Source organism: Mesoplodon densirostris, chromosome 1 (genome assembly GCF_025265405.1).
Source record: "Mesoplodon densirostris isolate mMesDen1 chromosome 1, mMesDen1 primary haplotype, whole genome shotgun sequence".
Lineage (NCBI taxonomy): Eukaryota > Metazoa > Chordata > Mammalia > Artiodactyla > Ziphiidae > Mesoplodon > Mesoplodon densirostris.
The window spans coordinates 92,580,049-92,607,528 of NC_082661.1; positions in this window are offsets into that span (position 1 = coordinate 92,580,049).

Below are 27,480 nucleotides of genomic sequence, written 5' to 3' on the forward strand. Positions count from 1 at the left end.
TAGTGCTCAAATAAAGAAGGCTCCAGAGAGGTAGCTCACCCCTTCCACCATGTGAGGATGCAATGAGATGTCTACAACCCAGAAGTGGGCCATCACCTGACAAAGCTGGCACCCTGACTTCAGACTTCCAGCCTCCAGAATTGTGAGAAACAAATTTCAGTTGTCTATAAGTTACCCAGTCTGTGTATTTTGTTACAGCTGCCTGAACAGACTAACAGGCAAAGCCAAGAAGATTCTCCAAGTTGAAATGATGAAATTGAAAGGCTGAGGAGACCAACATAGCTAGAATTCACAAAACAGAATACTAGAGAAGAGAAAGCTGCACATAGAGAGAATTCCAGATTTCTACAGAGAGTTTTCCTTGAATAATCATATGAATACTGATCAGCATGTGCATGTGAGCAAACTATTCAAGGCCAAGAAAAGACCTAAACAAGAGGATTAGATGAAAAAGTACCCAGCACTCAACAAGGGCCAAATACAGAATAATGCATTACTGGATTAAAATAGCGATGTATAAATCACTCTTAATTTTAGTGAAAATGTTAAAAGACAATAGACAGCTATAGACAAAAATGGGTACATTATATAAAAGATATTGTGACATCAATAGCATGAAGTGTGGGTAAGAGAAGTAAAAACATAGATGTGTCACAAGCTAATGTGTTAACAATTTAAAAAGACTATTAAACTATTATGTAGTCTCATGGTAACTACACACACACACACACACACACACAAACACACAAATACTTACAGAAGATACAACAGAAAAAAAGAAATAAATCAAAGAATGTCATTTCAAAAACATCAATTAAATACAAAGGAAGATAGCAACATAGGGAAAGAAGAACTATAAGACAGAAAATAACAGATGGCAATAGCAAGTCCCTCCTCATCAATAATTACTTAAAATGTAAATAAATTAAACTCTCCAATCAAAAGATGAAAAGGGGCTGAATGGATTAAAAGAAACAAGACATGAGTATACGCAGTCTAGAAGACACATTTCAGATTTAAGGACATACATAGACTGAAAGTAAAGGGGTGGAAAAAGATATTCCTTGCAAATAGTAAACAAACGAGAGCAGGGATGGCTATATTTACATCAGATAAAATAGAATAAATCAAAAATGGTTACAAGAAACAAAGAAGGGTATAATACAATGATTCATTAGGATGATATAACAATCATAAATATATATGCACCCAACTGCAGAGCACTGAAATAAAAAAGTATTAATAGAAATGAAGGGAGAAATAGCCAGCAACACAATAAAAGTAGATTTAAATATGCCACTTTCAACAACTGATAAAACATCAGGATAAAAAAAATATGGAAAAATAGCAGATTTAACACTACAGACCAAATGGACCTCACATACACAGAAAATTCCACCCAACAGCAGCAGAATACACACTATTCTGAAGCATATATGGAACGTTTACCAGGAAAGGCCACAGTTTAGGTCACATAAAAAGTCAACAAATTTAAAACTGAAATTATATCAAGTATCTTTCCAACCACAATGATATGAAAATGAAAATTAAAAAAAGGGAAAATTAGTAAATTCACAAATAATGAGAAATTGACCAATTTCTGCAATGCATCAAAAAAGAGATCAAAAAGGAAATCAGAAAATATACTGAGATAAATGAAAACTCAAACACAACATACCAAAATTTAAGGGGCACAACAAAAGCTACTAAGAAAGACATTTATAGCAATAAACACCTATATTAAAAAAGAAGAAAAAAACAAAAAACAACTTCACACCTCAAGGAACTAGAAAGAGAACAAACTAAGCTCAAAGTTCACTGAAAGGAGGAAACAGTAAAGCTTAGAGCAGAAATAAATGAAATGAAGAACAAAAAAACAATGGGAAAGAAATGATTAAATTAATAGTTGTTTTTTTAAAAAAATAAACAAGATGACAAAGCTTTAAACTAAACTAAGAAACAAAGAGAAGACTCAAATAAATAAAAACAGATGAAAAAAAGACATTACAACAGAAGCCAATGAAATGAAAAGGATCATCAGAGACATTATGAATAGCTCTATGCCAACAAATTATATGAATAATTACAGAAGCAATGAATGGATTCCAAGAAACATACAACCTACCAAGACTGAATCATGAAGGAAGAGAAAACTTGACAGACCAGTAAGGAGATAAAATCAGTAACTAAAAACCTGTCCAAAAAGAAAAGCTTAGGACCAAACAGGTTCACTGTGAATTCTACCAAATATTTGAACACTTAACACCAATTCTAAACTCTTTGAAAAGACTTGAAGAAGGAATACTTCCACACTCATTTTATGAGGCCAGCACTATTCTCATACAAAAGCCAGACAAACAAGCTACAAGAATGGGCAGGAGCTTCAAGATAGTGGAAAAATAAGATGTGGAGATCACCTTCCTCCCCACAAATACATCAGAAATACATCTACATGTAGAACACCTCCTACAGAACACCTACTGAATGCAGGCAGAAGACTTCAGACCTCCCAAAAGGCAAGAAACTCCCCACATACCTGGGTAGGGCAAAAGAAAAAGAAAAAACAGAGACAAAAAAAATAGGGACGGGGCCTGCACCTGTGGGAGGGAGCTGTGAAGGAGGAAAGGTTTCCACACACTAGGAAGGCCCTTCGCGGGCGGAGACTGTGGGTGGCGGAGGGGAAAAGCTTCGGAGCCACGGATGAGAGCGCAGCAACAGGGGTGCGGAGGGCAAAGCGGAGAGATTCCCGCACAGAGGATCGGTGTTGACGGGCACTCAACAGCCCAAGAGGCTTGTCTGCTCACCCACCGGGGCGGGCAGGGGCTGGGAGCTGAGGCTCAGACTTCAGTCGGATCCCAGGGAGAGGACTGGGGTTGGCTGTGTGAACACAGACTGAAGGGGGCTAGTGCACCACAGCTAGCCGGGAGGGAGTCCGGGAAGAACTCTGGAGCTGCCGAAGAGGCAAGAGGCTTTTTCTTGCCTCTTTGTTTTGTGGTGCACAAGGAGAGGGGATTAAAAGCGCCTCTGAAAGGAGCTCCAGAAACGGGCGTGAGCCACGGCTAACATAGCAGACACCAGAGATGGGCATGAGACGCTAAGGCTGCTGCTGCAGCCACCAGAAAGCCTGTGTGCAATCACAGGTCGCTATCCACACCTCCCCTCCCGGGAGCCTGTGCAGCCCACCACTGCCAGGGTCCCATGATCCAGGGACAACTTCCCCAGGAGAACGCACAGTGTGCATCAGGCTGGTGCAACGTCACACTGGCCTCTGGGGACGCAGGCTCGCCCCACACTCTGTACCCCTCCTTCCCCATGGCCTGAGTAAGTCAGAGTCCCCGAATCAGCTGCTCCTTTAACCCCATCCTGTCTGGGCAGGAACAGACGCCCTCAGGCAACCTACACGCAGAGATGGGTCCAAATCCAAAGCTGAACCCCAGGAGCTGTGCGAACAAAGAAGAGAAAGGGAAATCTATCCCAGCAGCCTCAGGAGCAGCGGATTAAATCTCCACAATCAACTTGATGTACCCTGCATCTGTGGAATACCTGGATAACGAATCATCCCAAATTGAGGAGGTGGACTTTGGGAGCAATGACATATACATTTTTTCCCCTTTTTCTCTTTTTGTGAGTATGTATGTGTATGCTTCTGTGTGTGATTTTGTCTGTATAGCTTTCCTTTTACCATTCGTCCTAGGGTTCTGTCTGTCCGTTTTTTTTGTTTTTGTTTTTCTTTTTCTTATTAGTATAGTTTTTAGTGCTTGTTATCATTAGTGGATTTGTTTTTTGGTTTGGCTGTTCTCTTCTTTCTTTCTTTTTTTTTTTACTTTAATAATTAATTTTGTTTTAAAAACTATTTTATTTTATCTTCTTTCTTTCTTTCATACTTTTTCTCCCTTTTCCTCTTAGCCATGTGGGTGACAGGCTCCAGGTGCTCCAGCCAGGGTCAGGGCTGTGCCTCTGACATGGGAGAGCCAAGTTCAGGACACTGGTCCACAAGACACCTCCCAGCTCCACATAATATCAAATGGCGAAAATCTCCCAGAGATCTCCATCTCAACACCAAGACCCAGCTCCACTCAACGAGCAGGCTACAGTGCTGGACACCCTTTGCCCAACAACTAGCAAGACAGGAACACAACTGAACCCATTAGCAGAGATGCTGCTTAAAATTATAATAAGCCCACAGACACCCCAAAACACACTACCAGACGTGGACATGCCCACCAGAAAGGAAAGATCCAGCCTCACACACCAGAACACAGGCATTACTCCCCTCCACGAGGAAGATTAAACAACCCACTGAACCAACCTTAGCTACTGGGGGCAGACACCAAAAACAACGGGAACTACAAACCTGCAGCCTGAGAAAAGGAGACCCCAAACACAGTAAGTTAAGCAAAATGAGAGGACAGAGAAATATGCAGCAGATGAAGGAGCAAGGTAAAAACACACCCGACCAAACAAATGAAAAGGAAATAGGCAGTCTACCTGAAAAAGAATTCAGAGTAATGATAGTAAAGATGATCCAAAATCTTGGAAATAGAATGGAGAAAATACTAGAAATGTTTAACAAGCACCTAGAAGACCTAAAGAGGAAACAAACAGTGATGAACAATACAATAAATGAAATTTAAAATTCTCTGGAAAGGATCAATAGCAGAATAACTGCGGCAGAAGAACGGATAAGTGACCTGGAAGACAAAATAGTAGAAATAACTACTGCAAAGCAGAATAAAGAAAAAAGAATGAAAAGAATTGAGGACACTCTCAGAGTCCTCTGGAACAACATTAAATGCACCAACATTCGAATTATAGGGGTTCCAGAAGAAGAAGAGAAAAAGAAAGGGACTGAGAAAATATTTGAAGAGACTATAGTTGAAAACTTCCCTATATGGGAAAAGAAATAGTTAATCAAGTCCAGGAAGCACAGAGAGTTCCATACAGGATAAATCCAAGGAGAAACACCCCAAGACACATATTAATCAAACTGTCAAAGATTAAACACAAACACAAAATATTAAAGCAGCAAGGGAAAAACAACTAATAACACACAAGGGAATCCCCATAAGCCTAACAGCTGAACTTTCACCAGTAACTCTGCAAGCCAGAAGGGAGAGGCAGGACATATTTAAAGTGATCAAGGGGAAAAAAAACACAACCAAGATTACGGTATGCAGCAAGTATCTCATTAACATTTGATGGAGAAATTAAAACCTTTACAGACAAGCAAAAGCTAAGAGAATTCAGCACCACCAAACCAGCTTTACAACAAATGCTAAAGGAACTTCATTAGGCAGGAAACACAAGAGGAGGAAAAGACCTACATTAACAAACCCAAAACAATTAAGACAATGGTAATAGGAACATACATATAGATAATTACCTTAAATGTAAATGGATCAAATGCTCCAACCAAAAGACAGAGACTGTGTGAATGGATAGAAAAATAAGACCCGTATATATGCTGTCTACAAGAGACCCACTTCAGACCTAGGGACACATACAGACTGAAACTGAGGGGATGGAAAAAGATATTCCAAGCAAATGGAAATCAAAAGAAAGCTGGAGTAGCAATTCTTATATCAGACAAAATAAACTTTAAAACAAAGACTATTACAAGAGACAAAGAAGGACACTACATAATGATCAAAGGATCAATCCAAGAAGAAGATATCACAATTGTAAATATTTATGTATCCAACATAGGTGCACCTCAATACATAAGGCAAATACTAACAGCTATAAAAGGGGAAATCAACAGTAACACAATCACAGTAGGGGACTTTAACACTGCACTTTCACCAATGGACAGATCACCCAAAATGAAAATAAATAAGGAAAAACAAGCTTTAAAGGATACATTAAACAAGATGGACTTAATTGATATTTATAGGACATTCCATCCAAAAACAACAGAATACACTTTCTTCTCAAGTGTTCATGGAACATTCTCCAGGATAGATCATATCTTGGGTCACAAATCAAGCCTTGGTAAATTTAAGAAAATTGAAATCATATCAAGTACCTTTTCCGACCACAAAGCTATGGGACTAGACATCAATTACAGGAAAAAATGTGTAACAAATACAAACACATGGAGGCTAAACAACACACTACTTAATAACCAAGAGCTCACTGAAGAAATCAAATAGGAAATCAAAAAATACCTAAAAACACATGACAACGAAAACACAACAACCCAATACCTATGGGATGCAGCAAAAACAGTTCTAAGAGGCAAGTTTATAGCAACACAATCCTACATGAAGAAACAAGAAACATCTCAAATAAACAACCTAATCTTACCCCTAAAGCAATTAGTGAAAGAAGAACCAAAAAAAGCCCAAAGTTAGCAGAAGGAAGGAAATCATAAAGATTAGATCAGAAATAAATGAAAAAGAAATGAAGGAAACGATAGCAAAGATCAATAAAACTAAAAGCTGGTTCTTTAAGAAGATAAACAAAACTGATAAACCATTAGCCAGACTCATCAAGACAAAAAAGGAAGAGGACTCAAATCAACAGAATTAGAAATGAAAAAGGAGAAGTAACAACTGACACTACAGAAATACAAAGGATCATGAGAGATTACTAAAAACAACTATATGCCAATAAAATGGACAACCTAGAAGAAATGGACGAATTCTTAGAAAAGCACAACCTCTCAGACTGAAACAGGAAGAAACAGAAAATATGAACAGACCAATCACAAGCACTGAAATTGAAACTGTGATTAAAAAACTTCCAATAAACAAAAGCCCAGGACCAGATGGCTTCACAGGAGAATTCTATCAAACATTTAGGGAAGAGCTAACACCTATCCTTCTCAAACTCTTCCAAATTATAGGAGAGAGAGGAACACTCCCAAACTCATTCTACAAGGCCACCATCACCCTGACACCAAAATGAGACACAGATGTCACAAAGAAAGAAAACTACAGGCCAATATCACTGATGAATATATATGCAAAAATCTTCAACAAAATAATATCAAACAGAATCCAACAGCACTTTAAAAGGATCATACACCATGATCAAGTGGGGTTTATCCCAGGAATGCAAGGATTCTTCAATATACACAAATCAATCAATGTGACACACCATATTAACAAACTGAAGGAGAAAAACCATCATCTCAATAGATGCAGAGAAAGCTTTCAACAAAATTCAACACCCATTTATAATAAAAACCCTGCAGAAAGTAGGCATAGAGTGAACTTACCGCAACATAATAAAGGCCATATATGACAAACCCACAGCCAACATCGTTCTCAATGGTGAAAAAATGAAACCATTTCCACTAAGATGAGGAACAAGACAAGGTTGCCCACCCTCACCACTATTATTCAACATAGTTTTGGAAGTTTTAGCTACAGCAATCAGAGAAGAAAAAGAAATAAAAAGGAATCCAAATCGGAAAAGAAGAAGTAAAGCTGTCACTGTTTGCAGATGATATGGTACTATACATAGAGAATCCTAAACATGCTACCAGAAGACTACTAGAGCTAATCAATGAATTTGGTAAAATAGAAAGATAAAATTAATGCACAGAAATCTCTTGCATTCCTGTACACTAATAATGACAAATCTGAAAGTGAAATTAAGAAAACACTCCCATTTACCATTGCAACAAAAAGAATAAAATACCTAGGAAAAAACCTACCTAAGGAGACAAAAGACCTGTATGCAGCAAATTATAAGACACTGATGAAAGAAATTAAAGATGATACAAACAGATGGAGAGATATACCATGTTCTTGGATTGGAAGAATCAACATTGTGAAAATGACTCCACTACCCAAAGCAATCTACAGATTCATTGCAATCCCTATCAAACTACGACTGGCATTTTTCACAGAACTAGAACAAAAAATTTCACAATTCATATGGAAACACAAAAGATGCTGAATAGCCAAAGCAATCTAGAGAAAGAAAAACGGAGCTGGAGGTTCATGCTTCCTGACTTCACACTATACTACAAAGCTGCAGTAATCAAGACAGTATGTTACTGGCACAAAAACAGAAATACAGATCAATGGAACAGGATAGAAAGCCCAGAGATAAACCCATGCACATATGGTCACTTTATCTTTGATAAAGGAGGTAAGAATATACAGTGGAGAAAAGACAGCCTCTTAAATAAGTGGTGCTGGGAAAACTAGACAGCTACATATAAAAGAATGAAATTAAAACACTCCCTAACACTATACACAAAAATAAACTCAAAATGGATTAAAGACCTAAATGTAAGGCCAGACACTATCAAACTCTTAGAGGAAAACATAGGCAGAACACTCTATGACATAAATCACAGCAAGATCCTTTTTGACCCACCTCCTAGAGATATGGAAATGAAAACAAAAAAATAAACAAAAGGGACCTAATGAAATGTAAAATCTTTTGCAGAGCAAAGGAAACCATAAACAAGACCAAAAGACAACCCTCAGAATGGGAGAAAATATTTGCAAATGAAACAACTGACAAAGGATTAATGTCCTAAATTTACAAGCAGCTCATGTAGCTTAATATCAAAGAAACAAACAACCCAATCCAAAAATGGGCAGAAGACCTAAATAGACATTTCTCCAAAGAAGATATACAGATTGGCAACAAACACATGAAAGATTGCTCAACAACATTAATCATTAGAGAAATGCAAATCAAAATTACAATGAGATATCATTTCACACCAGTCAGAATGGCCATCATCAAAAAATCTACATACAATAAATCCTATAGAGGGTGTGGAGTAACGGAACCCTCTTGCACTGTTGGTGGGAATGTAAATTGATACAGCCACTATGGAGAACAGTAGGGAGGTTCCTTAAAAATCTAAAAATAGAACTACCATACGATTCAGCAATCCCACTACTGGGCATATACCCTGAGAAGACCATAATTCAAAAAGAGTCATGGGGCTTCCCTGGTGGCGCAGTAGTTGAGAGTCCGCCTGCCGATGCAGGGGACACGGGTTTGTGCCCCGGTCCAGGAAGATCCCACATGCTGCGGAGCGGCTAGGCTCGTGAGCCATGGCCGCTGAGCCTGCGTGTCTGGAGCCTGTGCTCCGCAGCAGGAGAGGCCACAACAGTGAGAGGCCCGCATACCACACACACACAAAAAAAGAGTCATGTACCAAAATGTTCATTGCAGCTCTATTTACAATAGCCACGACATGGAAGCAACCTAAGTGTCCATCAGCAGATGAATGGATAAAGATGGTGTGGCACATATATACACTGGAATGTTACTCAGCCATAAAAAGAAGTGAAATTGAATTATTTGTAGTGAGGTGGATGGACCTAGAGTCTGTCATACAGAGTGAAGTCAGAAAGAGGAAAACAAATACCGTACACTAACATATATATATGGAATCAAAAAAAATGGTAATGAAGAACCTAGGGGCAAGACGGGAATAAAGATGCAGACCTAGTAGAGAATGGACTTGAGGATACGGGGAGGGGGAAGGGTAAGCCGAGACAAAGCAAGAGCATGGCATGGACATATATACACTACCAAATGTAAAACAGATTGCTAGTGGGAAGCAGCCACATAGCAGAGGGAGATCAGCTCGGTGCTTTGTGACCACCTAAAGGGGTGGGATAGGGAGGGTGGGAGGGAGGGAGACTCAAGAGGGAAGAGATATGGGGATATGTGTATATGTATAACTGATTCATTTTGTTATAAAGCAGAAACTAACATACCATTGTAAAGCAATTATACTCCAATAAAGATGTTAAAAAAATAAATTAATTAACAACAAAATAAAAGAAGCTACAAGAACTACAGGCCATGAACATAGACGCAAAAATCCACAATAAAATATTAACAAACTGATTTCAACAATATATAAAAAGGATCACACATCATGATCAAGTGGGATTCATCCCTGGGGTGCAAGGATGGTTCAGCATATGCAAATCAATTAATGTGATGCACCACATTAACAGAAGGAAAGATAAAAATCATATGATTATTTCAATACATAGGGAAAAAGCATTTGACAAAATTCAACACCCATACATGATAAAATCTCTCAACAAATGAGGTATAAAAGGAATTTATTTGCAATAACAAATGCCATGTCTGAAAAGCTCAGAGCTTAAAAGAGGAAAAACTGAAAGCTTTTCCTCTAAGCTTAGGAACAAGGCAAGGATGCCCACTCTCACCATTTCTATTCAACACAGTACTGGAAGTCCTAGCCAGAGCAATTAGAAAAAAGAAGAAAAGAAATAAAGAAATATGAGGCATCCAAATCAAAAAGGAAGAAGTAAAAGTTATATCTGTTTGCAGATGGCATGATCTTATATATAGCAACCCTACAGATTCCCACCAAGAATGTAAACTGGTACAGCTACTATGGAGAACAGTATGGAGGTTCCTTAAAAACTAAAAATAGAGCTACCATATGACCCAGAAATCCCACTCCTAGGCATATATCTGGAGGAAACCATAATTCGAAAAGATACATGCACCCCAATGTTCATTGCAGCACTATTTGCAATAGCCAGGACATGGAAGCAACCTAAACGTCCATCAACAGAGGAACAGATAAAGAAGATGTGGTACATGGGGCTTCCCTGGTGGTGCAGTAGTTGAGAGTCCGCCTGCCGATGCAGGGGACACAGGTTGGTTCCCCGGTCCAGGAGGATCCCACATGCCACAGAGCGGCTGGGCCCGTGAGCCATGGCCGCTGAGCCTGCACATCCGGAGCCTGTGCTCTGCAACGGGAGAGGCCAAAACAGTGAGAGGCCCGCGTACTGCAAAAAAAAAAAAGATGTGGTACATATATAAAATGGAGTATTATTTAGCCATAAAAAAGAACAAAATAATGCCATTTGCATCAATATGGATGAACCTAGAGATTATCATACTGAGTGAAGTAAGTCAGACAGAAAAAGACAAATATATGACATTGCTTATATGTGGAAACTAAAAAAAAAAGGGAGATACAAATGAACTTACCTACAAAACATAAATAGAGTTACAGATGTGGAAAATAAACTTATGGTTACCAGGGGGTGTGGGTGGGATAAATTGGAAGATTTGGACTGACATATACACACTACTGTATATAAAATAGATAACTAATAAGGACCTACTGTATATCACAGGGAACTCTACTCAATACTCCGTAATGGCCTATATGGGAAAAGAACCTTAAAAAGAATGGATATATGTATATGTATAACAGATTCACTTTGCTGTACACCTTAAACTAACACAACATTGTAAATCAACTATACTCCAATAAAAATTTAAAAAAAAAGATTCCCACCAAAACTGTTAGAACTAATAAACAAATTCAGTAAAGTTTCAGGATACAAAATCAACATACAAATATCAATTGCATTTCCATACAGTAACCAACTACCCAAAAAGGAAATTAAGAAAACAATCCTATTTATAATAGTATATAAAAGATAAAATACTTGGGAATAAACTTAACTAAGGAGGTGAAAGAGTGGTACACTGAAAACTACAATATGTGATGAAAGAAATTAGAGACACAAATAGACAAAAAGACATCCTGTGTTCATGGATTGGGAGACTTAACATTGTTAAATGTCATACTATCCCAAACAATCTACAGATTCAATGCTATTCTCATCAAAATCCCAATGATAGTTTTTTACAGGAATATAAAAAACAATCCTAAAATTCTATGGAAAAAAAATATCCAAAGAGCCAAAGCAATCTTGAGAAAAAAAGAACAAAGCTTGAGGCATCATACTGCCTGACTTCAAAATATATTACAAAGCTATAGTAATAAAAACAATATAATACTGTCATAAAGACAAACATATAGACACATGGAATGGAACAGAGAGCCCTGAAATAAATCCATGTGTATACAGTCAACTAATCTGAAACAAGGTGCCAAGACTACACAAAGGGAAAAGCACAATCTCTCAACAAATACTGCTGAGAAAATGGGATATCTATATGCAAAAGGATAAAATCGAATTCTTATCTTACATTATACAGAAAAATCAACTCAAATGGATTAAAGTTTCAAGTATGAGATCTGAAACTGTAAATCCCTAGAAAAAAACATGGGGGATAAGCTTCATGACATTGTTCTTGACAACAATTTCATGACATTAAAAGCACAGGCACCAAAAGCAAAACTAGACAAGTGGAACTACATTAAACTAAAAAACTTCTGAACAGCAAAGGAAACAATCAACAGAGTGAAAAGGCAACCTGTGGAATGAAAGAAAACACTGGCAAACCATATATCTGATAAGGGGTTAATATCCAAAATATATAGGGAATGACTAAAACTCAGTTTAAAAAACCCTCAAGTAACCTGATTAAAAAATGGGCAAGGACCTGAATAGACATTTCTTTAGAGAAGAGACACAAATGGTCAACAGGTATATGAAAATGTGGTCAACATCACTAATGATCAGGGTAATGCAGATCTAGACCACAATGAAATAGCACCTCACACCTGTTAGTATGGCTATTATCAAAAAAACAGAAGTGTGGACAAGAATGTGGAGAAACTGGAACCCCTGTACACTGCTGGTGAGAAGTGTAGCCATCTGCAGCCACTATGAAAAACAGTATGGAGGTTCTTCAAAAGATTAAAAGTAGAAGTACCAAATCACCCAGCAATCCCACTGATCAGTATTTATCTAAAGAAAATTGAAATCATGACCTTGAAGAGATATCTGCACTCCTACGTTCATCATAGCATTATTCATAATGCCCAAGATATGGAAACAAACTACTTGTTCAAACCAAATGGTATATATTGATATAACAATGGAATATTTTCAGTCTTAAAAAAAGAAAGAAATTCTACCATTTGCAACAACACGGATGGACCTAGAAGATATTATGTTAAGTGAAATCAGTCAGTCATAGAAGGACAAATACTGCATGATTCCACTTATTTGAGGTATCTAAAATAGTCAAACTTGGGCTTCCCTGGTGGCGCAGTGGTTGAGAATCTGCCTGCTAATGCAGGGGACACGGGTTCGAGCCCTGGTCTGGGAAGATCCCACATGCCGCGGAGCAACTGGGCCCGTGAGCCACAACTACTGAGCCTGCGCGTCTGGAGCCTGTGCTCTGCAACGAGAGGCCGCGATAGTGAGAGGCCCGCACACCGCGATGAAGAGTGGCCCCCCCTTGCCACAACTAGAGAAAGCCCTCGCACAGAAATGAAGATCCAACACAGCAAAAATAAATTAATTAATAAACTCCTACCCCCAACATTTAAAATAAAATAAAATAAAATAAAATAGTCAAACTTATAGAAGCAGAAAATAAATGGTGTTTGCCAAAGGATGAGGAGAGGGGGAGATGGGGAGTTGTTATTCAATAGGTACAAAGTTACAGTTATACAAGATGAATAAGTTCTAGAGATCTGCTGTACAAAACAGTGCCTGTATTTAACAAAATGATGCTGTGTACTCACAAATTTGTTAAGAGAGTAGATCTCATGTTCAGTATTCCTACCACCAAAAAAGCAAAGGGATATAAGGAAACTTTTGGAAGCAATCAATATGCTTATTTCCTTGATTTTGGCAATGGCCTCATGGGTGTATGCATTTGACATTAAATATTTGCAGTATTTCTGTATATCAATTATGCCTCAATAAAAGCTGTATTTAAAAAAAGAAAAAAAGAAGAAATATACCCAGCACTCAGTAAAGTAAAAACTGACAATGGTAAATATCCAGTAAAAAAGTAACAAGCATGGAAAAAAATCAGGACAATACAACACATAATGAAGAGAAAAAAAAAAAAAACAATCAATTGAAACCAAACCACTACTGACAGAGATATTGGAATTAGCAGACAATAACACTGAAACAGCTTATAACTTCATTCCATGTATACAAAAAGTCAATGAAGACATGGAAGGTATTTTTTAAAGATGTAAACTGAACTTCTAGAGATGCCAACCACAATGTCCAAGATGAAAAATACACTGAATGGGGTTAAGTCAACATTAGATTTTGTGAAAGAAAAAAAATAGTGAACTTCGAGACATAGCAATAGAAACTATGCAAAATGAAACACAGTAAGAAAAAAAAGAATCAAGTAAATTAAAAAAAAACCCACAACATCAGTGAGCTGTGGGATAACTTCAAGTGGCCTAACATAGGTGTAACTAGAGTTTCTGTAAAGGAAGGGGACAGAAGAAATATTTAAAGTAACAGTGGTTGAAAATTTTCTAAATTTGAAGGAAAAAAAAACCCTTGGGCTGTAGAGCTGCAAATACACAGTCCTGCTTTAAGAGCTCAGTCTTATAAAAGAAACACACATTTAAAACAAATAAGCACAATAAAATCTGATATCTGCAATAATAGAAGCATGTTCAAGGAGGCAAGATTTCACAGAGAAGGTGACCACTAGGTAGCATTTTCAAAGATAAACTGAAATATGTCATGAAAAGAAGTCATAGGGACAGGGGAGTGGCACAAGAGAGGACATTCCAATCAAAATAAGTGGCATCAACAAAAGCACTGAGATGTGAAGCTGCATAGTATCTTAGGGAATTTAACCAAGGAGGTGAAAGATTTATACATAGAAAACTATAAGGCTTTTTTTTAAAAAGGGCAAGTTCATTATAATTATGGGGAGAGGGGAAACAGATTAGAGTTAATGACACTGGAGTAAAGATGAGGATTATGACCTTTCATCCTCTGCTAACCTGCTTATTCTAAAAGTCACAGGAAACTATTACAAGATTTTAATTGGAAGGGTGGCTTCGTTAGTAATATTTGCATTTTGAAAGGTTAGAACAAGCCAAGCCTGGAGATAGGAGGACCAGACAGAAGCTGCTGCAATGGTCAAAACTGGAGACAATGAAGGTTTGAACTATGGCAGGGCAATAAAGTGATAAAGGAGAGGAGAACTTCAGGAAATGTTTGAGAACAGACACTGGTTGATATTTAGGATCTAAAATCAGTAAGCATGGATTATTTGTTGGCTCTGGGGAGATAATGAGGGAATCAGGAAGACTTTCAGATGCCATGTATGTACTACTTAAAAATACAGAGAAAATCTTCAGCCCTTCTGCTTGTCTTCTAGGCTGCAGTTTCCTCCATTCTTTTTTCCTAATCATCATTTTTCCACCTGTTCTCTGCCTTCCAGACACCTGTTAAAACATTTTGTTTGTTCAATAAAGCCCTTCCTATTCTTCTCATTACGTGTTTATTTCATTATCACTATCCAATTCTCATTTTAACAGTTACATGGGAGGGAGGTGTGTTCAAAAGGATGGACTTCATCTGCCATCTTGACCTGATGCACATCATAACACTTAGTGAAAATTAACATGTGCCTCATTTAGGACCAAACCCTGTTGAAGCACATTCATTTACTAATGGAAAATTGTGCCTATTTCTTGGCAGGTAATAGTTACTTTAAAATACTTTCATGTGTATTTTGTTCTCAGATTAGGATTTCAGTAGGATAATCATTATGGGTATTATTGGTCAGATTAAGTATGAACTTTTAGAAATGGAATATTTCACCCACATTTATTTTCTACCATTTATTTTGCTGGTTTTACTTCTCTTCTTTCAAGCAAGAACAGCGTCCTGCTCATTTCCATTTCGGTCTAGTGTCAATGTCCCCTTCAGAGAACTTCTCATTTCCTCAGAACAAAGCCCTTCCTAAGCCCAGGGATCATGGTTAGTGACCACATGGAATGGAAAGGGCAAGAAAAGCAGCCAAAGGGACAAGAAACAGCTGGAAACCACTGAAGAAACCCATAGAAATAAAGCATGAGGAATAAAAGAATATGATTAATGTTTGATATCCAGTGTCACAAAATATTTTGGAAGTTTTCAGTTGTCTTTCCTGGGTAACAGCCTTAAAAATCTATGTCCACCATCTATCTTAAATCTTTTCTGGAATGCCCACATATGAACTAAATCAAAACAGAACAGCAGTCATCAGCAAAGACTAAAATCTTACTGTGTGAAGGACAAATGAAGGTTTCTTTTGACAATAAAATGGCTCTGACTTGATTTTTTTTTTTTTTTTTTTTTTTTTTCTTTTTGCGGTATGTGGGCCTCTCACTGTTGTGGCCTCTCCCGTTGCGGAGCACAGGCTCCGGACGCGCAGGCCCAGCGGCCATGGCTCACGGGCCCAGCCGCTCCGCGGCATATGGGATCCTCCCAGACCGGGGCACGAACCCGTATCCCCTGCATCGGCAGGCGGACTCTCAACCACTTGCGCCACCAGGGAGGCCCATTGACTTGATATTTTATTGATTTAGTGTTTTGACTTTTGACATCCAGTTTGAAAACTTTAGTTCATACCAGTTGGAAACTGTAATTCCTTCTCCCAGATCCATGAGTTCAGGGATTCTTGAAGGTCAATGGCTCTTTACTTTAATTCCTCACTATTTTATGAAACTGCCTCTCCAATTTCTTAGTATCTCCAACAACAGCAGAACCATATCTGCCAAAATGCAGTAACTTCCAGTCAGATACCACCAAAGGAAAATAATGGCACCATAAATATTCACATAGGAAAATATGAATTTTGCCTTCACAGATAAATTTACTGCTCCAAGAGCATCAGAAACCACGTCCTGTTCCTACCGCTTACTATCCACTGCACTGAGTATCCTGCTGGCATCACGAGGCATCCATCGATATACTAGTGGAACACAACAGGTCAGGTTGGACAAGGAAACAATATTTTTCCACCCAATTTTCAGAGTCCCCACTTTAATGAGAAAGGAAAGAACACTTCAGAGTCCTAATATAACTTGGACTTGATCCAGCAACTCCTAAAGCAGAAAAAGGACTTCTGTGGGAAGGACAGGGGTTTTGCATGGTATTAACTATTTTGATCAAAGGGAAAATTGCACTTGCTGAATTTATTGCCACCCTGCAGTCATTAAACCAAAATGTCTTATATTCATCCATGAAAAATGGCATATACTTTTCACAACCAAAATAATAGCAGAAAAGACAAATCCATAGCGTGTGCAGCCTCTGTGAGAGGAGTGTTCATATTCTAAGGCTACTGACTAAGCCATCACTATCCCAACAGGTATAGGTAGCGATGAGGAGACCTTATCTGTGACTCTCTAACCAACCATATTAACTTATATTCATCATAAACATTGCAGAGCCTTTTTCTAATGGAAAAAAAACAACAACAACAGCATTTCTTTATTTCTCTGGTGTTTTGGCATGACTGAACGATGGGTTTTAATACTTACTCAGAATCTTTTATGTGTTAAAGACTGTGGATGTAACTTCATATATGTTATTTCATTCAATTCTGATGGTAATTCTGTAAAGCAGATGGTATTCCATTTTCCAAAGGTGGAGACCTTTGCTCAGATAGGTTTGATAACTCACCAAGTCCCACAGCAGAGCTGGGATCTGAACACACTATTTAACTATACAACATCACATTGCTTCCTCTGGGCCACAATACACACACAGTTATCTTATTTTCCCGTTGTTTTCCCCTGTTTTCACTCATAGATCCTTGTATGTTTCCTAATAAGTTTTACCTAATAATTTTCATAAATTATTATTCCCATGTTTATTGTCCTGCCATCTACCAGATGGTAACCTCCTTGATGGCTGAAACCATGTCTGCCTTTTTCATCTTTGTATACAAAGCACGCAGCACAGACTAGTAGGAACTCAGTATAATACTTGTTGAAATTAAAGAATAAGTAGTTATTTCCCTCAGTGAAACTTCCACTCTAGCACACTAGTCAACTCACACTTCCCTAAATGTGCCATGCTCATTTTGCCTCTGCAGTTTGGGTCCTAACCCTCCACATTCTTGGAAAGAGGCTGCCTTCCTTTCCCATACAACCCCTACCAAGCCACTAAGACACAGCACAAGGCCTCTCTGATTCCAAGAATCAGTCCCGTTCATGGTTAAATGCTAACTCTCCTTTGTTTCTGAACTGACATAACTTATTTTCTATTCCCTTCATCTAATGCTACTTTGTGAACTCATTTTTTTAGTGTGTAATTTGTTCTTATGAGTGTGTATGGGTTTTTTTCACCTCTAGGTTAAAAGAGACACGAATTACTGTATGTTATAATTCCTTTTCTCTTCCCTAAAAATATAGCACTTAATTATGTACAAAGTATGTCCTTAAATATGTGCTGAATAAATAAATAAATGAACACCTAGGAGGAGAAGGTCTTAGTAGAATATTAAAATAAAAAATGAGCTGTAAGTATTATCTGTGGTGAAACAAGCTGCTGGTATGAAATCAAGACAGGCTACTTTATTACCTGGGAGACTGGTTATGTAGCTTCAGCCTTTGCTTTCACCTAGGCAAAGTAGTAACCCTAGAAATATGTAAGAAGAAAGCATACTGAATGGGAATGAGGGCTTCCTTTCCCGTGCAAGAGTTTAGGCTCTTCCCACAGACCTCGTGCTCCTTCCAAAAACAGAAAAATTCCACCAATGAACAGAAGATATCCCCTATGTTCTCTCTCCTCTTTCCCCTCAACCTTTCTATTGCTGGCTCCAAGTAAATATATGGAACAGAAGCAAAAAGAAATTACTAATGGGATTTCTGGACAACTCTAGCTGTTACTGCACAAAGGATACACAAATAAATCATTATTTCATCATTCTCATCTGCCTGCAGAGAAAATTCAACAGCTCTCACCTGTCTTAAGTTGCCAATAAACAAAAAATAGATGCACGAGAGCTAAAAACTTGGAGCTCTGAAGAAGAAACCTGTGTTATTTCAAACTAAATGAAGCTTGAAACAGTTTGTTGAATATCTCTTCATACAACTGTCTATGGCTGAATTTTCCATAAAGTAATAAACAGCCATTGAATCACTGCTTTATTCAGAGATGTCTGGCTCAGCAGGCTGTGATTTAGCCCCTCAGGTAAGTTCAGGTTTGACATGGTTTAGAAAGATCTGGTTAGGCTCTTGTTGCAGCAGCTGAAATCTTTCCACGGTCCCAGCAGCTAGAGAAGACCTGGTCCTTCGGCGCCCAGCACCTTCCATGCAGCTGAGCTTGTGTTGCTGACTTCCACTATGAAAACAGAGCATGGGGCCTCAAGACCCACAGACAAAATATAAATTTAAAAAATAATAATATACTCAGGGTTCCAACTGTCCACACATTTTCAGTTAGGTTGCACCTATGTTTTATTAATCAACATGTGGTTTCAATTTTAACAACAATGCACATTTGTTCAAGAGCATGCTGGCTGTTAACTTCACTTCTCACTGTGTTTAAATATGTCATGGCCTGTGACTCCCTTTTAGGGGTCAAGTGTCTGGCATGTGCCTGCTATGTTATGGTCGGTATAATCTTATAGATTATCCAAACTGCAAAACCAGAATCTTTGATGTCAAAAAGGCCTCTGTATACATAATAGCTATATAATGTATACCTGTATATATTAAACAAGAAGAAAGGTGTAAAGTAGAAAAAAGAACAAACAACTCATCAGCATGAAACAGCCATTCCCTTGCTCTTTCTGGACTGACTGACATGCAGCAGTGTTAAGCTTTGCTCCCTTTTCAAAATATAGAAGCCAAGCTGACCACCTTTAACTGTTGTTCACTTGGAGACTTCTTTCCTCACACTAAAGGATTATATTACACTTTGGAATTTCACAGCAGAATTTGATACCACTTAGTATTTATTGAAACATTTATGTTCACAGCATTTAGTATTTCAACGTCCATGATTTATGGTTCTCTCACCTCCACACTTTTAGCTATAGCCCCTTTAAGGGGACATAAAAAGTTAAAAGGAATTCATTGATCCTACCCTGAAGGGCATCCCTTTATGCTCAGCTATTAAGGATTTTTATGTTGTAAAAGAACATTGTGATGTGATCTGCCTAAATAACAAGGTCCTAGAAATCACATGAGAATTTCTGTTCCTTTCAAAAAAATGATAGTTTCCTGAAGTTCAAGAAGCATCCTCTAATTCTTAGAAACTCCTTTCAAATACTGTCTCTCTTCCACTAGCTCATTCTTCTTCACCTTTACTACCATTATGTATAAAGGTAGATGCAGTCAAGAAAAGAGTACTATCTTCAAATCAGAAGATCTGAATACAGATTCCAGCTCTATAACTTACTAGCCACAGTAGCTAACTCAACTCATTAAAACCTTTTATGATTTGGCTTCCTCAGATATTAAATGGAATGAATAATTCCAAATCACAGGGTCTATCTGAAGATGAAATTAGACAGAGAATGGAATAGTAACCACACAAATGTGTTTGTTAAATAATGGACCAAAGATTCAAAAAGACCAAAGTTTGAGAAAATTAGTTTCTTGTGGCTACCAGATAAATGAAGAAAAGAGCAACAGGATAAAAAATGCTGAGGGAAGAGAAAATTTGAGGACACTAACCACAATGACCAACATTTATATTCAAAATACGCCTTCCAATCCTCCCTCACTCCAAGGCCCGAGAGCTATACTGCAGTCACAAGACTGCCACACTGCGTTGCCATCCCTTGAGCTTCGTGGCATCAGAGGAAGCAGTTCAGACCAGATAACCAGTCACTGAATGGCCAAGGATCTCTTTTGGAATTTAATCCCAAATAATAAAAGATGCATTAAAGTTCATTTGCCACCACCGCTCACCCTTCCCAAAAGTTCTCAGTCCCCAAATCCCATTCCCTCTTCGTGATACACTCCCTCAACTTAGGCATTTGAATAAGCATTATATCCCAGCAGAACAACTCAGAGGAATCTGAACCTAAATCCTATTTACTCTTCCCTTTCTATCCTACCAAACCAATTCATCAAGAAATCAAGATCTATTTAGCAAAGGGCTTCCTCTGAGGTTCCTCCAATTAAATCTTATTTACATTTCATAATTTAATTAGCGCTTTCAAAGTAAGCTCCTCTGCCTCGGACAATGAACAGATCACCCTCTCTCAAAAGATGCAGAGAGGATGATGGCATTTGTCTTTGTGTTCTCAGGGCCTGTGATCCTGACAGGGGTCACATTTTGCGGGACAATTAGCAGGTAGACTGGCAGCCTTATTTCCAACCATGGCCTGCTTCTTACCATATACAAAATTGACAGGTCTCATGAGCATGCATAGCTTCAGCTATTACATCTAGAACCACACATCTAGTTCACACCTATCTCCTGGAATCTATAATATGGTTTCCAACTAGATATTCCCACTCAGATGTTCCATAGTATTTCAAATTCAACATGCTCAAAACCAACTTACTGTTTCCCACCCATCATTTCTTGACCCTCAAACTTATTTGCTCTCCTGGGTTCCCTAGTTTGGATTAAAAACCTCAAATCCAGAACCATAAGATATTATATTGTCACGTATAAAAAGAAATATATTTGGTCTTTGTCCACTGTTCCTGGCATAGAGTTCCTAAAACCCTTGGAACTTACAAAGTTATAAGAGCAGCAAAGGTGTCTTTTGTTATGTTAATGAAGTGATTTTTGAACCCCACCTAAGGATGGTGGCTGGCTGCCTGAAGAACCAACCTTGTGATTAGAGGGTTGGAAATTTCAGTCCCACTCCTCTGACTTCCAGGAAGGGAAGTCACCAATGACCAATGATTTAATCAATCATGCCTATGTAATAAAGCCTCCATAAAAACCCAAAAGGATGTGTTTCAGACAGCTTGTGGGTTGGTGAACATGTGGAGATCTGGGGAGAGTGGTGCAATTAAAGATGGTATGTAAGCTACGAGCCTTTTCCCAACATATCTTGCCCTATGCATCTCCTTTATCTGGCTGTTTCTGAACTATATCCTTTTATAATAAACAGGTAACCTAGTTAAGTAAAATGTTCCTCTGAGTTTTGTGAGCTGCTCTAGCAATTAATAAAACTCAAGGAGAGGGACATGGTGAAACAGGAGGGAAGGGGTCAGGGCACAACCTTTGAAAGAATGACACAGCCTAAGGACGTGACATAAATTGATTAGAACCAAATGGATCCAAGATGGCAGACAAGCTGACTTCCATTAGACCTTGAGCCTCAGTACACACTCACTGTAACACATCAGCAAGCTAAATGATACACCCACAGGCGCCATGACAGTTCCAAGACTGACCACAAGGATCAAACTGGCATTGGCCCAATTCCTGGAATTCCCTGCCCCTTCCTGAAATCGCTGGAATACTCCTCCCACTCATTAGCCTATGAAATTACCCGCCCCTATAAAAACTGACAACCCCATACCCTGAGGCCTCTCTCACCTTCTGAAATGGCCCACACTCTGTCTGTGGAGTGTGTTTCTCTCTAAATAAACCCACTTCATACCTATCACTTTGTCTCTCACTGAATTCTTCCTGTGATGAGACATCAAGAACCTGAGCTTCAATAAGTCCTGAAACCAGGTGTGTGATCTCAGTTGGAAGACTGTGGGTTTTGGCCGGGTTCGAGCCCCAGCCGCATGGGTTCAAGTCCCAAACTGGATTTAGGCTGGGTTCAAGTCCTGGCACAGGGGTTCAAGTCCCAATCTGAGGTGCACAGTTTCAATGGGAACCTCTAATCTATAGTCCTTCAGAAGCAGAGGTGACAACCTGGACTTGTGACTGGTGTCTGAAGTGGGGGTGCAGGGAGGTAGCTGAGGGAGTAGTGTTGTAGTACTGAAACCTTAACCCATGTATATGTTTATATCTTTTGAAAAATAGAAAGACAAAACATGAAAATTTTAAATGGTTACCTATAGGGAATAGGAATGAAAAAGGTAGAGGAACAAGGGACAGAAGCCACGCTTCTTTGCAAATAGCTTATTCTGTAGATATGCCTTTAGAAACATGTAATTATTTTATATAATTATACAATAAATTTAATTTTACAAAGCAATTCCTAAAAACTGCAAACAAAATGAACATAAATGTGTATAATTTTTTTTTGTGTGTGTGTGGTACACGGGCCTCTCACTGTTGTGGCCTCTCCCGTTGCGGAGCACAGGCTCCGGACACGCAGGCTCAGTGGCCATGGCTCACGGGCCCAGCCGCTCCACGCCATGTGGGATCTTCCTGGACTGGGGCATGAACCCATGTCCCCTGCATCGGCAGGTGGACTCCCAACCACTGCGCCATCAGGGAAGCCCAATATGTATACATTTAATGGCATAACCATACAGAGAGTATCTATTACAAGTGATTCTAAACTACAATAATTTAGAGTAACTTAAAATATAGTAATGATATATCTTAAGTCATTTTCAGTAGTCATACTGTAGGTTGGCATCATTATTCTGAGATGGTTGAATATATACTGTGAAATAATGCACGTACGTACTTAGTTTGGTGTTGTTAAGAATCAAGATTTTCAACAAGGTTGAAAGGAGATAAAGATGTAAAACAGATAATTAAAAACTCTTTAGTCCTGGTTTTAAGCAACAGTAAGAATTCATGGTCTACTTTATCTTTTAAAAATAAATATATTTACTTATATTATATATATTTGTCCCTATGACGTCTTAACATCAAATCCCACTAAAAGGAATCAGGGCTTTTTGAAAAAAATGACTGAATCCAGGTCAGGGACAGGAAATGCACAAGATGAGCTTGGAACATCTTGTCATTCCAGAAGCAAAGAAGCTATCAAAGAGTACTGGGTTGGGGAGGTAAATGAGGTATCACCTCACACCAGTTAGAATGGGCATCATCAGAAACTACAAACAACAAATGCTGGAGAGGGTATGGAGAAAAGGGAACCCTCTTGCACTGTTGGTGGGAATGTAAATTGATATAGCCACTATGGAGAACACTATGGAGGTTCCTTAAAAAACTAAAAACAGGATTACCATATGATCCAGCAATCCCAATACAGGGCATATACCCTGAGAAAACCATAATTCAAAAAGACACATGCACCCCAATGTTCACTGCAGCCCTATTTACAATAGCCAGGACATCGAAGCAACCTAAATGCCCATCAACAGACTAATGGATAAAGAAGATGTGGCACATATATACAATGGAATATTACTCAGCCATAAAACAGAACGAAACTGGGTCACTTGTAGAGATGTGGATGGACCTAGACACTGTCATACAGAGTGAAGTAAGTCAGAAGGAGAAAAACAAATACCGTATATTAACGCATATATGTGGAACCCAGAAAAATGGTATAGATGAAACGGTTTGCAGGGCAGAAATAGAGACACAGATGTAGAAAACAAATGTATGGACACCAAGGGGGGAAGTTGGCGGGGGTGGGGAGTGGTGGTGGGATGAATTGGGAGATTGGGATTGACATGTATACACTAATATGTATAAAATAGATAACTAATAAGAACCTGCTGTATGAAAAAAAATTCAAAAATTCAAAAAAAAAGACTACTGGGTGGGGGAGGGTCATGTCAAAAGTCTTGGGAACAACCTGCATGAGCTCCAACTATATAAACTTCAGACGATATTTTGAAATGGATAAATGTACTTTAACTCATGTGTTCAAAATAGCGCTTCCATGGACCATCCCTCCTCCAAAAAAAAAAGGTCATTTTTGCAAGACTTTAGGGAACCACCTTTATTATGAAAACTGGTATTTAAATGGAAAGAATCAAAGTTTTATACAGCCTCTACCTTAGGGGAATGATATTCCATGAGGAAAAGTTCTTTATAGAAATTCTGCAGCTAACAATGAAAACAGGAAATGATAGAATTAACATTTTGCAACTCAAAATGAAGTAACAGACCCAGAAAATGATCAATGATTGATAACTCACAGAAAGAAATGCCAAGACATTATGTACCTCCTGAGAAGTACATAACACCATGTAAGAAGTAATCTTACCAAAACAAAACCAAAAACAAAAGAAACAAAAAACCCAACCCTCAAACCTGGACTTGATCAGTTCTCTAGATCCATCAATGTACTGGAAATACAAAGGAGAAAGAATGTGTTAAATAGCCCCATGTGGATTCAAAAAAAGAAGAAAAGTGGAGGGAAACTTATTGACTAAAAGACGTAAGAAATATGATTAAAGGGACTCCCCTGGAGGTCCAGTGGGTAAGACTCCACATTCCCAATGCAGGGGGCCCAGGTTCGATCCCTGGTTGGAGCTAGATCCCACATGCATGCCGCAACAAAGACTCCGCATGAAGCAACTAAGAAGCCCACATACCAAAAGGAAAATCCTGAGTACCGCAACTAAGACCTGGTGCAGCCTAAATAAATGAATAAATGAATAAATATTTTTTAAAAAAGAAATATGATTAATCACAATGTATGACCTTATGTGGATCCCCACTCAAATAAACCTTTAAAAATATATGAAAATTGAGGAGATAGTTGTGAAGATGGCAGAGAAGTAAGATGTGGAGTTCACCTTCCTCCCCACAATACATCAAAAATATATCTACATGTGGAACAACTCCTACAGAACACCTATTGAACGCTGGCAGAAGACCTCAGACTTCCCAAAAGGCAAGAAACTCCGCATGTACCGGGGAAGGGTAAAAGAAAAAAGAAAAAACAGAGACAAAAGAATAGGGATGGGACCTGCACCTCTGGGAGGGAGCCATGAAGGAGGAAAGGTTTCCACACACTAGGAAGCTGCTTCACTGGCAGAGACGGGGGGGTGGGCGGGGGGGAAGCTTCAGAGCCACGGAGGAGAGCGCAGCAACAGGGGTGCAGAGGGCAAAGCAGAAAGACTCCCACAGAGAGGATCGCTGCTGACCAGCACTCACCAGCCTGAGAGGCTTGTCTGCTCACACGCCGGGGCGGTTCAGTGCTCAGAGCTGAGGCTTCGGCTTTGGAGGTCAGATCCCAGGGAGAGGACTGGGGTTGGCTGCATGAACACAGCCTGAAGGGGGCTAATGCACCACAGCTAGCTGGGAGGGAATCTGGGAAAAAGTCTGGAACTGCCTAAGAGTTAAGAGACCACTGTTTCAGAGTGCATGAGGAGAGGACATGCAGAGCACTGCCTAAACGAGCTCCAGAGAAGGGCACGAGCCAAGGCCATCAGCACGGACACCAGAGACAGGCAGGAAACGTTAATGATGCTGCTGCAGCCACCAGGAAGCCTGTGTGCAAGCACAGGTCACTATCCACACCTCTCCTCCCTGAAGCCTGTGCAGCTCTCCACTGCCAGGGTCCTGTGATCCAGGGACAACTTCCCCAGGGGAACACACGGAGTGCCTCAGGCTGTTGCAATGCCATGGTAGCCTCTGCCGCCACAGGATAGCCCAACTCAGGCCTCCCTCCCCTTAGCCGGAGTAAGCCAGAGCCCCCAAATCAGCCACTCCTTTAACCTCCTCCTGTCTGGATGAAGAACAGATCCCAGAGGGTGACATACATGCAGAGGCGGGGCCAAATCCAAAGATGAACCCCAGGAGTTGTGCAAACAAAGAGAGAGGGAAATTTCTCCGTGCAGCCTCAGGAGCAGTGGATTAAATATCCACAATCAACTTGAGGTACCATGCATCTCTGGAATACCTGAACAGACAATGAATCGTCCCAAAATTGAGGTGATAAACTTTGGGAGAAACTGTAGACTTGGGGTTTGCTGTATGCAACTGACCAGTTTCTGATTTGTATGTTTACTGTAGTTTAGTTTTTAGTGCCCATTATCATTTGTGGATTTATATATTAGTTTGGTTGCTCTCTTCTTTTTTTATTACTATTTTTAATTTTTATTTTAATAATATATTTTATAAAATTTTTATTTTAATAAATTTACTTATTTTATTTCTTTACTTTCTTTCACTTTTATTCTCCCTTTTCTTCTGAGCCGTGTGGCTAACAGGATCTTAGTGCTCCAGCTGGGTGTCAGGCCTGAGCCTCTGAGGTGGGAGAGCCTAGTTCAGGACATTGGACCACCAGAGAACTCCCGGCCCCACATAACATCAATTGGTGAAAGTTCTCCCAGAGATCTCCATCTCAATGCTAAGACCCAGCTCCACTCAATGGCCAGCAAGCTCCAGTGCTGAACACCCCATGCCAAACAACTAGCAAGACAGGAAAACAACCCCACCCATTAGCAGAGAGGCTACCTAAAATCATAATAAGGTCACAGACACCCCAAAACACACCACCGTATGTGGTCCTGCCCAACAGAAAGAAAAGATGCAAACTTATCCACCAGAAAACAGGCACCAGTCCCCTCCACCAGGAAGCCTAAACAACCCCATGAACCAACCTTACCCACAGGGGGTCAGACAACAAAAACAACGGGAACTATGAACCTGCAGCCTGCAAAATGGAGAACCCAAACACAGTAAGTTAAGCAAAATGAGAAGGCAGAGAAATACACAGCAGATGAATACACAAGGTCAAAACCTACCAGATCAAACAAATGAAGAGGGAATAGGCAGTCTACCTGAAAAAGAATTCAGAGTAATGATAGTAAAGATTATCCAAAATCTTGGAAATAGAACGGAAAAAATACAAGAAACATTTAAGAAGAAACTAGAAGAACTAAACAGGAAACAAACAACGATGAACAACACAATAAATGAAATTAAAAACTCTCTAGAAGGAATCAATAGCAGAATAACTGAGGCAGAAGAATGAAAAACTGCCCTGGAAGATAAAATAGTG